This window comes from Cyrtonyx montezumae, unplaced genomic scaffold, assembly GCF_038088225.1.
Source record: "Cyrtonyx montezumae isolate F1298 unplaced genomic scaffold, pur_monq_1.0 scaffold_25, whole genome shotgun sequence".
Lineage (NCBI taxonomy): Eukaryota > Metazoa > Chordata > Aves > Galliformes > Odontophoridae > Cyrtonyx > Cyrtonyx montezumae.
The window spans coordinates 11,846,982-11,863,459 of NW_027071992.1; positions in this window are offsets into that span (position 1 = coordinate 11,846,982).

Below are 16,478 nucleotides of genomic sequence, written 5' to 3' on the forward strand. Positions count from 1 at the left end.
CTGTCTTGCTTGAATGCAGTGTGCCAGTGGCAAAACAAAAAGAATGGGTTGGTGAAAAGGTAATTCTGGTTACTTTGTAAAGGGAAATTTCCTTATGAACTTAGAGCATTGAGCTTCAGGGTCTTTGACATGCTGGGCAGAGATATTCTTGCTATCAGAGACTATAAATCAATTTTACAACCATAACAGCATTTCATATTATTGGGAAAAAGCCCTATTTCTGTCACTGATATCTTGCTGCTGTTAACAAATACCGCAGAGTTCAGCTCCCTCTCCTTTGCCTGTTGATTTTTAAGGGTGTTGCCTCACAGAATTAGCTGATAATCTCATTATAGCTAATCCTGTTTGCTTCTTTTACGAAACCAATAAGGTTTTTTTTATTTTTTATTTTTTGAGCCAAGCAGTGTAGAAGCTGCTTTACGTTCCATTCAACAAATTAGAAGTTTCACAAATTCTTTTTCAGTTTTACTTTATCTTTTACGCCTTTAAAAAGTGGTCCCCTTTACAAGGTTTCTTTACAGGCATTAAAATACAGATGGCTCATAATATTCCAGTTATCTATAAATATTTTTGTCACTTGGATACTAAGGTGCTTAATAAGGTGGTATCACTTAATCCAAGATACACTTAAAAAAATAAAAAAAAACTCATTGTAATTATATATTTGGTAACCAGAAGCTCTTAATGAGGTTACTAAGAGCATGTAAAGGTTGATGAGGTGAGTACAAGCATTAGAAGCATGTGCACACACTAAGCATAACTCCAAATAGAAGTTTAGGAAGGTGATAACCACCTACCTTGCTATTTTACCAAATGCTAATTATATTCAACAATAGCATGTCTGACTTGAGGATTTGCACAGATGTGCTTTGCATTTTTTGTTTTCCTTATTCAGTGCTTTCAGTAAGTGCTAAAGAAACAGAAGCCTTTATTTTTGCTGATATGACTTAGACAGTAAATAAATGCATTGCCCAAAGTTTGTTTATTTGTTTGTTTTTTAATCAGATAATCCACTTCTGGAATGATGACTTTCAAAAGTAGAGATAATACTTCAGTACACCCTATTCAGCACAACAGCTCTGGGAGGTAAAGAAGGCTCACAAGTACTGATTTCTATTACACTCTTACAAAAATTATGATTTAGCTATAATAGTAATTCTTCATTATTTTTGTCACAGAATTTCTGCACTAAATGAGTCAAGGATTGGTAGGAGAAAGTAATGTCTTATTTTGATTCATCCTGGAAAGAACAGATTAGCTTTTGGGGTGTGTACCAAAATTAGATCCACTCAAAAATCTTGCCTTCAAACTTTGGACCAAGAAGTATGCAACAAGGCTATTTACAGCCTTAACACTAAATGTGCCTCAGTTACATTGTACATAAGGAAACAATTTCATCATAGTTACACAAGCTGCAGTTCCATTACTAAACAACATCCAGGGATTGCCTGCCCAGAACTGCCACATAAGGCAAGGAGTGTTGTTCATTCCTCATGATTATTTTGCATTCTGGAACACCTTGGTCAGGATCCATTGAACAGACTATCCCTGCCAGGAAAAATTTCACTCTAAATAAGAAAGATAATCTGATTATGGCAATGCAGAAGTGCTCTGATTCTTAGTGAGAACGAAGGGAAAAGGTGTGAGCACAGACATAGCGACCAAATTTATCAGGACAATTAAGCACCTACGTATTTGGCCCATGTATTAGCACCGTGTTACCAACAAGAACTCCTTCAAGAGAGTCATTTGCCACATAGCTGTCTAGCTCTTAGAAGTATCTTTATGTCTGACATCAAAATTTTGTCTTCAGAAAATTTTATCATTAGGCATTAAGCTTCTGCTCTGAGCCTCAATTCAGAAGTCAGACAGCAAGTAAATGCCAATGGAAGCACTGAGTTTGAACCCTTACCCCAATTAATTAAACAGAAAAAAAAAATTAATCCAGCTTTACGGTCTCCCAGATGAATGTTCTAGTCACTATTCTCTGAAGCATTCACATTTATATTTTTCAGATGCCCACAGACCACTGAAATACTACTTGAGGCAGGGAAAGGAATCCCAGCGTTCCGAAAAGTGCCTTAAGCACCAAGAGGGAAGCAGTTTTCTCTTTCTTGACTGAAAGCAATTTCAGTAATTCATAAGGAAATGGCTAATTTCTACAGGAGTAGCAGAAAAACATTATCTCACTTGACAACAGAGTTCTCGTGGGGAAGACTTGGTCTCAGATTGAGACCAGAGATCTCGCCACAGATTCAGTGCTTCAATTAACAGGCTATGAAGTATTAAGAGAGAAGAGGTTTTCATGAGAACAGCTGATGTGGACACAAATGGATCCAGAGGAGGTGGTGCTGAGCAGAAACAGGAGGTAAGTGTATACAGATACCCCTTAAGTGACAGGAAACCTATGTCCCACTAAGTGGTACCAGTGCTGGGAGACAGGGGCTGTGTAACCACCCGGTAAATACACATCCTGCTGTTATTTCCTCTCAATCAGCTCTACACACTCCTAGCTTGGTATGCCAGTTCTAGGATGCAAGTTATTAGGTCTGTCATTGGCAAGAGATGCTGTGTGAGGCACTTGGGTGTTTAGCAGAGGCTCCTATTTCTGTCTAGGCAGGGATGGACTCACACAGTACTAATGCTGAGCACTGTTGTACTCACCCTTGGGGTTGTTCCCATAGATATACAACCATGGAAACATAAAACTGAGCCCAGACCTTCTAATTACCATTCTAGTGTCTTCCTTGCTACAAGATACTTTTCCTCCTACCAATCTACTACCTAGTGGAAATTATTCTTAACCTAGAGAATGCAGATTTACAATCAAGTATCCTGCGGTGGTGACAATGTACAATAATGTACACTAAGAATCTAATAGAATAGAACCTGTTACAGTGGCATAGGAAGTGCCCCAAATACTAACCAGTACTGATTTCTCTCCTTTAAGAGGAGTGCTTTTGTAGTGCAAAATGTTAGCAGAGCATATTTCCTGGGTACTTTATGATGTTGGCATGGGAGGTGAAGATTTTCCAGATAACTTCTTTAGTTCTGCTGCCCTTCTTCCTAATGCTGGTCTTTTTATCTCATCTCAGTTTACTTTTACCTGTGGAAGTCTTGCAAAGATCTTCACAGTGTACAGCTTGGGAATAGTCAAGGAAACACTGGAACATCCTTTCCAACTCAACTCTGGGAGAGAAACACTTTGAGATGCACTTCTTATGCAGCTTTGGAGTAGAACTTGGTTCAGTGCTCTGCAGGAGGACTTTCCAAAGTCTTCCATACTGTTGTCAGTTTTGAAATAATGACTCAACAGAGCATTTCAGAATACAATTACATTTTAATTGTATTGTCAAGATTATCTGTATTCACAAGGAAACTGTGTATACACTTGATTTAAGCTTACTTACACAATTTGCTAAAACAGTCCTTTAAAGGAGACCTCTTTCTTCTTCACAGCACTCTATTTCCTGCCTTTAGCTGCAATGCTACCATCTCAACAGAAGGAAAGTGTGACCCTGACACAATGCCTCAAGATTGCAAACCATAGAATTTGAGATAGAAACATTCTAAAGATAAATTCTAGGTCATCACCTCCTCTTAAGGGTTAAATTAGACCTACAGTAGCAATACCACACAGCAGATAGGCATAGTCAGACACAGATATACAGACAGATACACTGAGAAGGGGCATTCATGCTCTTTTCACTTAATAGGACACACAGAGGGTTTGGGTTTTTTTGCTTTACAGGAATTCTCACAGACTTCAAGACGCGACATTGATGAGAGCATGCTGTCTCCTGCCTAAACAATTGCAAATGATTTTATTAAGAAGGAGAAATCTTGGAATAGCATCTGCTTTAATAAACAATTTCTCTTTCTTATCCTGACGTAATAGGTGCTGATAGAAAAGAACATAAAAGTCTATCTTCCATGAGACATCTCAAAGTAACTGACAGATGCATTCAGAGCTGTGTTTGGGCTGAAATTTTCAAAGGAGAGCAAAGATGCAGGTACTCGAATTCCATGTGAATTGGAGCCTTAGTTATTCAGGTTATTAGAAGCTTAGACTTAGTCTGCTGCAAGAAATACTCTTTGCTGCATGGTGACTCTTCGCAGACAGATAAGGAATCCAAACTGCAGTGAAGCAAATATAGGATGACATGCATATCATTGCCATGCTAATTAAGTTTATGAAATCCATGCTGGTTTACTCAGAGAAAACAATAAAAATGGTTTAATGGAAATAAATTTTATGGTGAGTGATACCATAGCCATGGAAAGAGTCAGTCTTAGGCATATATAGGCATATAATATCAGTCCTAGGCATATAGGGCTATAATAAAAAAGAAGGAAAAATGCCCAAGGCTACTTCTGCTTCTTAGGAAGCAGCATCACTGGTTCTTTTAGCAGCAAGAATGCTGGAAGAAGGTCAAGGAGGAGGAAATTATGTGTCACTGTATCTCCACTGGTATTTTGTCAAGACACTGAAATTACATTATCAGCTTGTATTAGTTTTGAAGCTAAGAATAAGCAAACTGTCTGTATCTCCAGTTGGTGAGACAACTAATATATTAGGAACCTAACAACATAAAATCATAGAGTAATAAAAGATGAATTCTTGGCTGACTGTGATACAGTCTCCAAGAAGCTTGCCAAGCGTGACACTGAAATAGTGGTGGATGGCTGTGATACCAGCGTAGAGTAGGAAGATGGGGAAGACAGTGAAAGAGATCTAATGTCTATGATATAAAAATTAACAATGACATGAGATTAATTGATTTTGTAATAGTTAAAGACACAGTTGAATAACTAAGAAAATTTCTTAAAAATGTTCTCAAGCATAGACTATCTACAGAGGTTGCTCTTACGGATCTACATATTTTGTCTCAAGACAAAAGTTGGAAACATAAGAATTAATCACAGAGTAGTAGTAAAAAAGAGATAAGGAAATTCAGTAGACGCATTACAGATCACAAGGTCCTGAAAATATATTAAACAGGTTGGAAAGATAATTCAGAATTCCACATATAAGAAACAAAGGACTGCATGCAAGCATATGGGAAGGTAATTGGAGACCAACGTGCAACAATGATAATCTAACTTTCAATCTGGTGTCGTGGTAAGCATGACAAAGCCAAAGAAGGACATATGGTATTTATGTCGTGTATATATGTACAGTTTGCAGGATTTAGTGGATAAAATGGAGCAAGAGGAAAATGTATGTAATGTAAAGGAATGTTATGATAGGGAGAGAAGATCAACTATGAGTATAAAAAAGGACAGAATGCAAGAATACAGTTATGGACAGTTGGAGGGGACTCTTTAATGACTCTCAGTACAGATAGTTGAGCTATTTGTAGAAGAAAAATATTAGGAGATTTAGGAGGCAGTTGGAATTCTCAGAAACAACAAAGGACAAAACCTTGGGAGTTTAAGAACATAAACAAGTGAGATGATGAAAAGGACTTTGTTGGAGAGGGATATAAGACAGCTTAAGGACCATGGAAACTGACTTTGTTGGAACAAAACTAGTTCCTCCAGCATTTTTTAAGAAGTGTTGAGATAGATAATAATAAGGATCATAACACTTCCTGTGCAGTTCAGTTTATAAATTCCTGTTTGCGACGTTTTAAACACCCATCCCTTACAATGAGGAGATAACAGCTGAAGAGCAATGTAGCTTCTGGAAAATAAAGTGAAGGAGTAGACAGAAAGATCGACTCCTCCATGTCTCCTTAAGTTGTCCTTGGAGTCATTACACAATTACAAAATTTACAAAATGGACTGAAACTAGATGATCCTCACCAATCCTCTGTTGTTACTAATAATTTTAGTGTCAAGAAAAGAAAGACAATATGATATAAAAGATAACTGGAGACCTCAAGAAAGCAGGAAAAAAATGAGGCTCGAGATAAATAAAGATAAAACCAAATTACTGTCTGTAATCATACAAGAAGATTTTAGACAAGCTTCTCTAGCAGCTGATAACAAATCTTTGTTAGTCTGTGGAAGCACTCAGAATACTGACGTTCTAAGAACACTGATGCTAATACCAATCTGAGGTGGTAAATGGAGTAGAAATGTGTGTTGTTCATTTTTAAATCATTTTTATTTTCACCATGAGAAATAATGCAAGATATAGCAGACCGCTGCAGTATATTTTGTTTTATGTATAAGTGAGACTTGGTTGCTCAGAAAAAAGACAAAGGAAGAAACCATATAACTTGAGAAGTAAAATGCATGGATGAAATTTAATTAGGAATGGTGGTGGGTGAATAGAGAATGTGAATAGTGATTTAATGGAATCCCCATAGCTTCAGTGGGAAAAGAGTGTGATTAGAGTGACACAAGCAGCATTTAGGCAGAGCCCTTCCACTGCTGTTTAAGGCTGGTCAGTCGAAAATGAGTGAAGTGGAAACAGTAAACTAGAATAATGTTGTTAACATACATCCAGCTGAACAAAAACATGCCCTAGGAGAAGGAATCCAGGGCGAACTGAGAGAAGCTGTGAATTATAATGATCCCTAAAACCAGGAAGGGAGGAAGGAAGAAAGAACATGAGAATTAAGTAGACCACCAGCAGAGAGACTAGCTCTGCAGGCATAGCCACATGCAATCAGAGACAGCCCTATAGCTGACAAGTACATTGCGATTATGGTCTGCTAAATGGTGAGCAAACCAAGCTGTCAGCCATATCAACATTTACATCATTCCTGAGTTTACTCATCTAAATCTCAAAATAAACAAAATAGGAGTCTCACGTTCCAAAAGGTTCTACTGTAGTTTGAATATAAGATTGAACATATCCTCTGAGTCCAAACAGATGTGGGGAATATTCAATTGTTACTGATACAAGGGTATTTTAAGTGCATGTGAGATGGATTCTAGGTGCTCATAATGCAGGGCATACTGCTGCTCTGAACAATATTGAAAATAATAAGAAAAAAAATTAAGATGTAGTTGGTTGCTCATTTGAAATATACAGCAGAAGCTGCATGAGGACCTAATTTTCCCAGAATTATCAAACAGTCTGTGAATTTCAGGACAGATTTAATTGCCATTATGAAAGAAATATCTTTTCCGCTTAGTTTCTGTTGACTTCATCTTAATGCTGAAGTATTTGAAAATGCATATACTGCTGCCCTAAAATACACAGCAGTGAATTCCTCACAAATCCTTTATTGAAAACATTAGCCTGGAGCTGAGTGATACCCTTTTAGCAATTCAGTCTATTACAGAAGTGTACACTGGAAAATTACATTACATTGCCTTGCAGTTTTCCTAATAAAAGCCAACAAGGCCACATTCCTGGTATCAGGACAAAGGGTTTTTGTTGTTGTTGTTGTTTGTTTGTTTTATGCTCTTTCTATAATTTTCCCTTGAAGATTACATCTAAGTTTTGGATGTTCTTGTGTGAGGGTGCTTCCTGATCTATCTAACACAAGTGTTCACAATCTGTTCTCGTCCACTTGGGTGCTGTTAACCACAGTTGATTCCCAAATTACTTCAGTGTTCATCTTGTATGATCTCTTAGAACCATGAAGAAAGCATCACTTTTGGGCTTGGAAATACAGAAGAGGGCTTTTCCTTCCTCTAAATGATTGTATAACACAATTATTTTAATTACCAGCTTTCTTCTATCTACAATTGGAGATGGAAATAAAAGCTTACTATGACTTCTGGGAATCTGGTGGCACAGAGAGAAGACAAAATATTTTACAAATATCTTCCAGATTTGAAGACAGAGTATGGCAAGTGAGACCATACAAGCTAACCTGAATTTGAAGCTAAATCTATATTTTAAGAATACCAAAACAACCGGGGGTGAGTCACTGGGGAGGCAAAAGTAACCACAAAGTTCAAGCACAGTCTATACTGTGAGCTTGACATGGTTTCCAAAACCTTTAATTTCTGTTGGTTTAGAGAAACTAAACACATCCTTTAAACAAAATGCTGTGCTTTTACAAAGTTTATGCTTTGCAAAAATGGAATAGCTACTGAAAGAATTAACTCTTCAGAGCTATAATCGTAACAAATGTTGCATGTCTGTGAGATATTATCTAGGCTGCTATCTTAAATAAATCACTAAAATTTGCACTTGTGCAACTTTTACCACCTACTGAGAACACATCATCCCTACTGTGTGGATACTTATTAAAAAATACGAATCTATGTCAGTAAGAAAAAATTCTGGCATCTAAGTCCAAGCAGCTTATCCCAAACCTCAGTGAATTCACAAAGGGACCTTTCCATGAAGAGGATTTGAATAAGGCTGTTAGTATTAACAGGTAATCCTCAAGAGAACAGCTGGGATTGTTGAAGACGTATTCTACCAGTACCAATATGATTTCAATGAAAAGAATTTTACTGCCTTCTGTGGAAGCACACTTGTGAGAAAGGTATGATAGCCATAAAATACCTTCTATGTTTTTTGTTTGTTTGTTTCTTTGTTTGTTTTGCATGAAATGAAGAAGAAACAAAGCATGCCACACTTCTGAAAAGTACTCATTACTTTGTAAGAAGGTTTTGCGTAACATGTGACAACGTAAACAGAAGTTTAGGATGATGATAGTAATGAAAAGGAATGAAGTGTCATGAAAAATTTAGTGTGTCTGTAACATCGCTGGAAAGAAGTGTAAGAGTGTTTTTCTCTCTCCTTGTGAGGGATGTTGAAATCTTTCACAGGTATCACTTCATCAATGGAAAATCTGAATGCATATTCCTTAAGCAGTCTGTGTGATAGGACAACAGCATGCTTTTCAGCCTTGCTGTGAAAAACAAATAAAAAGTCTTCAAGTCCCATCAAGCAGGAAGAAGACTGCAGGAGCCTGAATCCTTAACACAGTAATTGAGGCACTTTCATGGATTAATGGCAACGTGGGTTCTGGTCTTGCTTAAAGGGTTCTGGTCTTGCTTAAAGAGCTATTGGTGAGAGAAAGTAACTGAGTTCAGTATGTAAACTGCCCTTGGAAAAGGGGTCAGAACTCACATCTCCTCTTCTCTTGGCAAATATTTAATGCATTTTCATGTCATTCTCATGATCTTTCTCCATTTTAGAAGGAATCTGGGGAAATCTGTGTCATCTGTATTTTGCATTGGCTACCTTTAGGCATCTTTTTACAACAAGGGCATAGACCTAAGACAATTTCCTTCTCTCAAACTCAGTTTTAAGTTTTAAGAAAGTTTTAAGAGCCAAATGCTTAAGGGAAAGGCAATGTTTGACTTTGAAGTATCTAAGAAAGGAGCAGATATTGGAAAACAGGCTTTCAAAAACCCAGTTCAAAGCCTTTCCTTGCCTCAGGTCTGGTTTATCTCAGTAGGCATATGAATATAACTCCACTATCTGGAACAAAATAATTTCCTGGAGATTAACATTCAAAACTGTAAATCTAAATTTGAGTAATGTTAACACATGTATAGCAGACTTGCTTATAAAGGTAGAAGTAATACATGTTAAGGATAAGACTGACAGAAAATGACACAGAGTACAGGAGAAAATATGCTGAAATAAGTCATTATTTGGCTACTATCTATGCAATACAGGGGCCAAAAATGTTGAAAACACATTATTTCTCACTGTGTATATTGAGGAAGAAAAGGTTACCCAAGGTTTTCTATGCGTTTGGCTCAAGGATGCTGCAATATGAGAACATGTGATTTGCTAGGGAAATCCTATGTGACTCTTCTACAGCAGCTAACCAAGTAAACAAGAAGTGAGCTGGAACTTTCTGTACAAGGACTTTTTACTGGAATCATTCGGAAGCTTATGAGTATACTCATGCTTCCTCGGGTGGTTCCTTCTGTGTTAGATCTGCTGCTGCTGCAGGCATCATCTCTCAGAGAAATGAACTTGTAACTTTGGACTTAGAAAACAGTTTTCACCCCATTACCAGTTCAGGATCATGTCATCATAGTGGTTTCTATTTTAGTAGATAGGCTTTTAAAAATACATTCTACATCATTGACTGTTTTAAAAGAAAGAAACAGCATAAGTATGACTTTAAAAACTGTAATAGTCTTGCTAATAATCTTCATGTGTATTTCCATAAGGTTACAGCTCTAGCTTTTTGCATAGCTCCACATGTGGCTTTGCTGACATTCAAGCTGGCATTTGCCTGTGTGATTAAATCTAAAATGATTCAAAACTTCCTAAGTTATTCTGAGCCTTCATTTATGAAAACCACTTTTCTTGAATCCAATGAAAAGCATATGGCAATCACTGGATGCTGGAAGCCCAAGTCTGTTATGGTCCAATTATGGCTCTCAAGAGAAATCAACAGTAAAGTGCTCTTAAAAACTTACAGAAAGATAAAGCATATAATAATTGCTAAAAAGTTTTAACTGACTGTAGCACCTTGGCTCGTTCTTGTAAATGGTTTTAGTCCTCATTCTGCATTGACTTTTCCAGAGGCATATCCCTGTCAGCGATTTCTTCAAAAGAATTTGCACTTTAAGTTCTTTCTTAAATGTTCTTAAAAGTATACGTTGTATAATCTAGCATGAACATAGATATATTAAAAAGCTGATGATGAGGACATTTGCAGGTATTTGCTTCTACTTCCCCCCCCCCCCCCCCACTGTTTCTTACCACTTGTTTTTCTTAGGCAAGCTTTCTACTTTATTTCAGAGTAAAGATCTCAAGCAAGAGCTGTTGGTTTGTTGTGCTTGCACTTCCAGCAGGTACAAATAAGAAAAGTAGGTGCCAATCACCTTTAATATTCAGCTCCACTGACTGTACAAATTGGTTTAGTAGCAGTGTCATAGCAACATTTTATGCCAATACTGGAGAAACACCAAGTTTCCTAAGCCCTTGTCCATTGCCCTCAAAGTTATACTACACCTTTTCCTCTTAATCACTCCTTGCTTTCCATTAGTTTCTAGAACAGAAATCATAAGAAAATTATTTGCCTTGTGTACACCATGACTTTAGACTGAAGAATAAAAATAAAATGTAAAGTTTTCAAATTTGAGTACTCATTCAAGACTTATTTGCAGATGAACTAATAAGCTACTCTCTGTTTATTTTAGTGTATGTTTTCAGTTTATCCTTTGTTTAGTCAGTCTACAGACCTATACAAACATACATTAGAAGAATCCCTCTACCAAACTTTTGGAGCATGGAAACATCTTAGATGAAGGTAGTTTCTGCTGTTTGTTCTTTTTTTTTTTTTTTTTTAACAAATAGCAGTATATTCACACTTCTCCTGGAAAACTTTTTGTTTTAGTTCTGCAGTTTTGAAGCGGTGAGAAACTGGGTAACTGTTGTAATGTAGCACTGGAACAGCACAGCACAGAGCTGTTATTTCACCTAACAAGAAAGAACTACAGTTCCACCTGGGAAAAAAAAAAAAAAAAAAGAGCATGTCTTCATATGCCTCTTTTGTGAGCTATGATATTAGCACTGAAATATGTTCTTTGTAGAGTTTCCAAGCTCTTGTCATTAAAATCAAGTATCACTAAGATCACACTCCAAAAAGCTCTGGGGGAAGACCTTGCTAGTGCTAGTACTCTAGTTCTGCATTCTTTCTCTTCTCTAGGTTTGGATTTGTGTATCTTCTCTGGCTCTTCATAAGCCTTCAGGTTTTGCATGACAAATGAGTTAAACAGGAACAGTGTAACTCATAAATGGAGATCCTCTTCTGCTCGTGGAACATCACAAATTCTTCATTATCTAATTCTGGATTATTTTAAATGTTTTCAATTTATTCTGTTAAACTGATCGAGCTCAATAGGAGATTTTGAAGGTCACAAAATGTACAGACCGCAAAAGTAAAACTTTGTGGAAAATACAGAGTTAATTGCTGTCCTTCTTAGTTTTAGGGATACAAACTGAATACATGTATAGTAGAAATGCTACAGAAGACTGAAAATGTACCAGCTCGAAACTTCTATGATACATTTGGAGGATCAGCTTCTTTATAATTAAAGCAATGTGTGCTATTTGCATAGTGATTGTACACAGACTGGTCAGCAAGAAATGTGAATGTACTAGGACATTTATATCTGCTCAGAAACTGCCCAGTGTTATTTGTCTTTTACCTAAAAAGAGAGGAAAAAACATTCTTCAAGAAAATTTTTAACAAACTATTGATCTAGATATGTGTAAAGACTGTTTAGCATTCCATTCATTTCATAAGAAAAATTGCAAAATCATAAATTATCACAGAATCACAAAATCACAGAACTGTAGGGGTTGGAAGGGACTACAAGAGGTCATCAAGTCCAACCCCCCTGCTAAAGCACGTACCCTACAAAAAAATTACACAGTTAGGCATTCAGACAGGTCTTGAATATCTCCTCAGGAGACTCCACAACCTCTCTGGGCAGCCTGTTTCAGAGCTCTGTCACCCTTACCATAAAGAAGTTCTTCTGGGTGTTAGTAAGAAAACTTACTTTGTTCAAGTTTTAGGCCATTGTTTCCTGTCCTATTGCTATACATCACAAAGAAGAGCATGCCCTCATCCATCTCCCTCCCATCTCCCTTTTGATATTCATAAACATTTATCAGATCCCTTCTCAGTCTTTTCTCAAGCCTGAACAAACCCAGGTCTCTCAGCCTTTCTTCATAACAGAGATGTCCCAAGCCCTTCATCATATTTGTGTCCATTCACTGGATTCCTTCTAGGAGAACTCCGTCTTTTCTGAATGGGGAAGCCCAGAACTGGACACAGTATTCTAAGTGAGGCCTCACCAGGGCAGAGTAGAAGGAAAGGATGACCTCCCTTGACCTGCTGGCCGTGCTCTTTTTACTGCACCCCAAAATACCATTGGCCTTCGTGGCTGCCATTGCACTCTGCTGGCTCATGGCCAACCTGCTGTCCACCAGGACCCCACAGTTATGTGTTAATCAGATCTGTTTACAAGAGCAAGCACTAACACATCTCTCTTAATATCAATTGGCTTTAGAAATGAAATTATGAGGAAAGAGTGAGTCATAGTGTTAAAGTATCAATCTTTCTAATGATAACGTCACTGAAATCACGCTCTCTGTTCCATTCATCTTTTTTCAGGAATGGTTTTGTGAGGGTGCAGGCCATATGTTAGGAAGTGCAATACTTTTCTCAATAAAACAGACAGCAAAGATTTGCATAGACTTGATCTGCCTCTGCATAAATCAGACAGATTCATACTCACTTTGCATAGTCAGATTTTATATTAAACATTAAGCTAGTAACTATGGAGCTGTTTATGACCCTTAATAAAACTTAGCAGTTACACAGCTTTATCTTTCCAAACTGCTGGGAGCAGAAAAATGACTATCCAAACACAGAGATAACTCTTCCTCTCTAAACTTAGGAGTACCATACTTCTTATTTGTTTCCATTGCAGAGATTTCCTGTAAAAGTTACTTCTCCATAAAGAGCTGCAATTAGCAGAGAAGATCTTTGGGTAGGCTATTTAGTAGCTTGGCCCTGCAGCATGTTGGTTTATCTCAAAAGATAGGAATAGCAATAGGAATAGCATCACTTCTGGTCAGTGATTGCTGTCGTGACATGACGGCTGCATCTCTGGAGATTTCTACAACAGAGGGTAGCCCTCTGGGTATAAGTGTGGGACCAGCCCTTTGCCCAGCTTCAGAGTAATAAAAGAGCAGAGAGAGAAGGATGAAAGGACAGTGGAAGGAAAAAAAGAAAAAAAGACAAAGTGGAAAGAGCACTGGCAAAGCAGTAGCTAGATAGGATTGTTTAGTGTTTGTGACATTACTGTCCCCCAGATCATCTGAAACTGAAATGCTTGTTCTGGGTCAGACAGAGACTGTGCTGAGTTGGAAGCACACCTTACTCTTGCTCTGCCTCTTGCCAGCTGTGGGAACCCATCCCACAGGTGACTCGGTACAAATCCTCCCTGGAGCCTTTGGTACACTCCCTCCTTCTGGAACCAGAGCCAGCTGCATTACTAGGACAGATCTCACATCCATGTGCAGCAATAACAGCCAGCCTGCAGTCTCTCTGGCAATCAAATCTTAAAAAAAAAGCAATGATTTATGCAACCACTATCACCTTTCTGTGTAGTATATGAGTTTGTCTCCCTGTTCTGGAACCTTGCTGAGCTGTGGACAAGGGAGCTGTGAGATGCCTGCTTTGGAATTGTTGAAAGACACTGCCATTCTGTTCTAACTGCTCAGAACACAATTATCAGCTGTTACCTCCTGAGAGTCACATTTTCTGCCTGCTACTGAGCTTCAGTTGGTACATGCCAGCAGCTACTGTAGGCCCTGCTTGAGCTGTGTTACAGGCAGAGCCCAAACAGAAGGGCATTACAAAACTCTTAGGATCTCCTGCTTCCTCCAGATGTGGAAGGTATGGGGAAAGTCTTTACCACTGGGACCCTAAAGAAAAGAACTGTTACTGGCAGAACTTATGTTAACTTTAGAAGGAGCATAAATTTCAGCAAGTCTTTCCATTGACGCTCTCTTGTGTGGGTTTCTCTGTGGGAGGAATAAGGTCTTTCTGGAATAAAACCCCAAAGAGTCCCAAGAGTTCCTCCGAGAAAATGGTAAGATTGCACAAGGTTGGTCAAGGTTGTTGTCTGTAATAAGGGACAGGCTGAATCATAGTGTGACTGTCATGGGTAAATACAAGCTTCTCCCCAGCTTCCTCATCAAGCTTAACTACTCAGTGTGAAAACACACAGCTTCAGCACCTGAACATACAAGAAATGCACCAGCATTCCCTGGAGCAGTGACCAGGAATTTGCATTGCTGGCACACTCACTCATTCTCCTCCAGCCTTTTCTGTTCCTGTAGATTAACTTCTGTTATTGAAAGGACAGCCAAGCTTCAGACGCAGAGTGGACAGTGCCCTCTAGCCTAATGACGTGGTCAGAGCACTCTAGACACAGGAAATATCCTCTGAAGTGACCTTGCCCCTTGCACCCATTTTCTGGCCTCCCAACAAGCCTTTTACCACCTCTTGAGATGGAGGTGATCACTCCAACCACACATGATAACATCTGTGGTTTCTCCCACGTAACTTCAAAGGGAGAAAATTCTCTAGTGTTTAAATCCAGGACAGGGTTTTAGGCTAAAAATGTCAACTGGCTTAAGGACTGCGCATAGATAGAAGAGGAAAAACACAGAAGATGGACATTAGTGTCCACATCTCCAAATCCAGGAGATATTTCATCTAGATTTGACTCCACACAGTGTGTATATCCCGTATCTTAAAGTTTGAGACATTTAGTCTTCCTTGGCATTACTCCTGATAATTACAAGCATAATGAAGAAGACTATACATACGTGTGGCCAGAGGTCCAGAACAAGGCACTGAGGAATTGTTGCCTGCTGGTGCATATAACAGACAGCAAAACCTTAGCTTACAGTGCTGTGTAGGAAAATAAAACTAAGAAAAGTAGTGAGATAACAGCTGTTTGCTTTTGTTTAGGAAGAATGACCCATGCTCAGCACATTGCTTACTGCAAGCCTTTTTCCCTGTTCACTAGATGCTTGCATTGATTTGTAATCGTATATGTTAGGTCCAGCAAACAGTGTGTCTGGACTTCTATAGTTTAAGTTCTCAATTTTCCTCTAAGTGAAGGAGAACTGTCAGTCTAATTCAGGCATAAGGAATGTTAAAAAGGTTGAGTACTGCTCTGCTTCACTCTTAAGCAGATTCCACTCCCAGTTGAATCCTACAGCAACCCTGTGCATAAAGCTGGGAAGAGGCAAAGGCCAAAGCAGTATTCAACAGCCAGCATGCCAAAGCCAGGCACCTCTGCAGCCATTATAGTGAAGTGCCTCAAAATTAATTCATAGACTAAAAAAGCCCTTATTTAGGTTATTCTGTAATCTGGATACTCAGCTACAGTGGATACCCAAATGACCTGTCTATAGAGGTCTGAAGAGGATAAGTAGAGCTGTCATGTGCTGAGGTACAGAAAAAAATACAAAGAACTGAGATCTTTTAGAGACACAGCTTTGCCCCCTCTGCTCCCTCAGTTGTCACTTTTGTTGGACAATCGTCTGTCCTCAGTTTTCCCTGTCAGCATCAGGTCTCTGCTGAGTCCATCCTGGCTATTGTGAGTGCACTTGAGTCCTTGACCATGCCTGAAATACTCCAGTCCAGTGGCTAAGATTCATAGCTGAAGGATGAGCTCACCATCTCTCCCAGCCTAGGGACAGCCTGGAGCCCAGGACTGTGGTTTGACACATAGCAGGAGTGCTGCTTCAACTTTTGCCCTTGGATATTTATTCCAGGCTGTAGCCCTTAAACCTTTGCCCTAGGCTATTTTTTCCTGTTTATTCAACTTCCTACTAGCCCTCCAATGACTTGATGTTTGTGTTCAGTGTACTTGACAGCAGGGGAACTATTCAGTTAAAAAAAATACCTTCAGTGGAGGTTAATTAAAAATAATGGAATTGTTTCCTTGATCTTTCTGTATGGATATGCACTAAGATTCATACCAACAAAATAGAGTGGAGAAGCAGAATCACTTCTGTGATTCTCCACAGAAGTGGCAAGGTGTTTGCTCAAGCT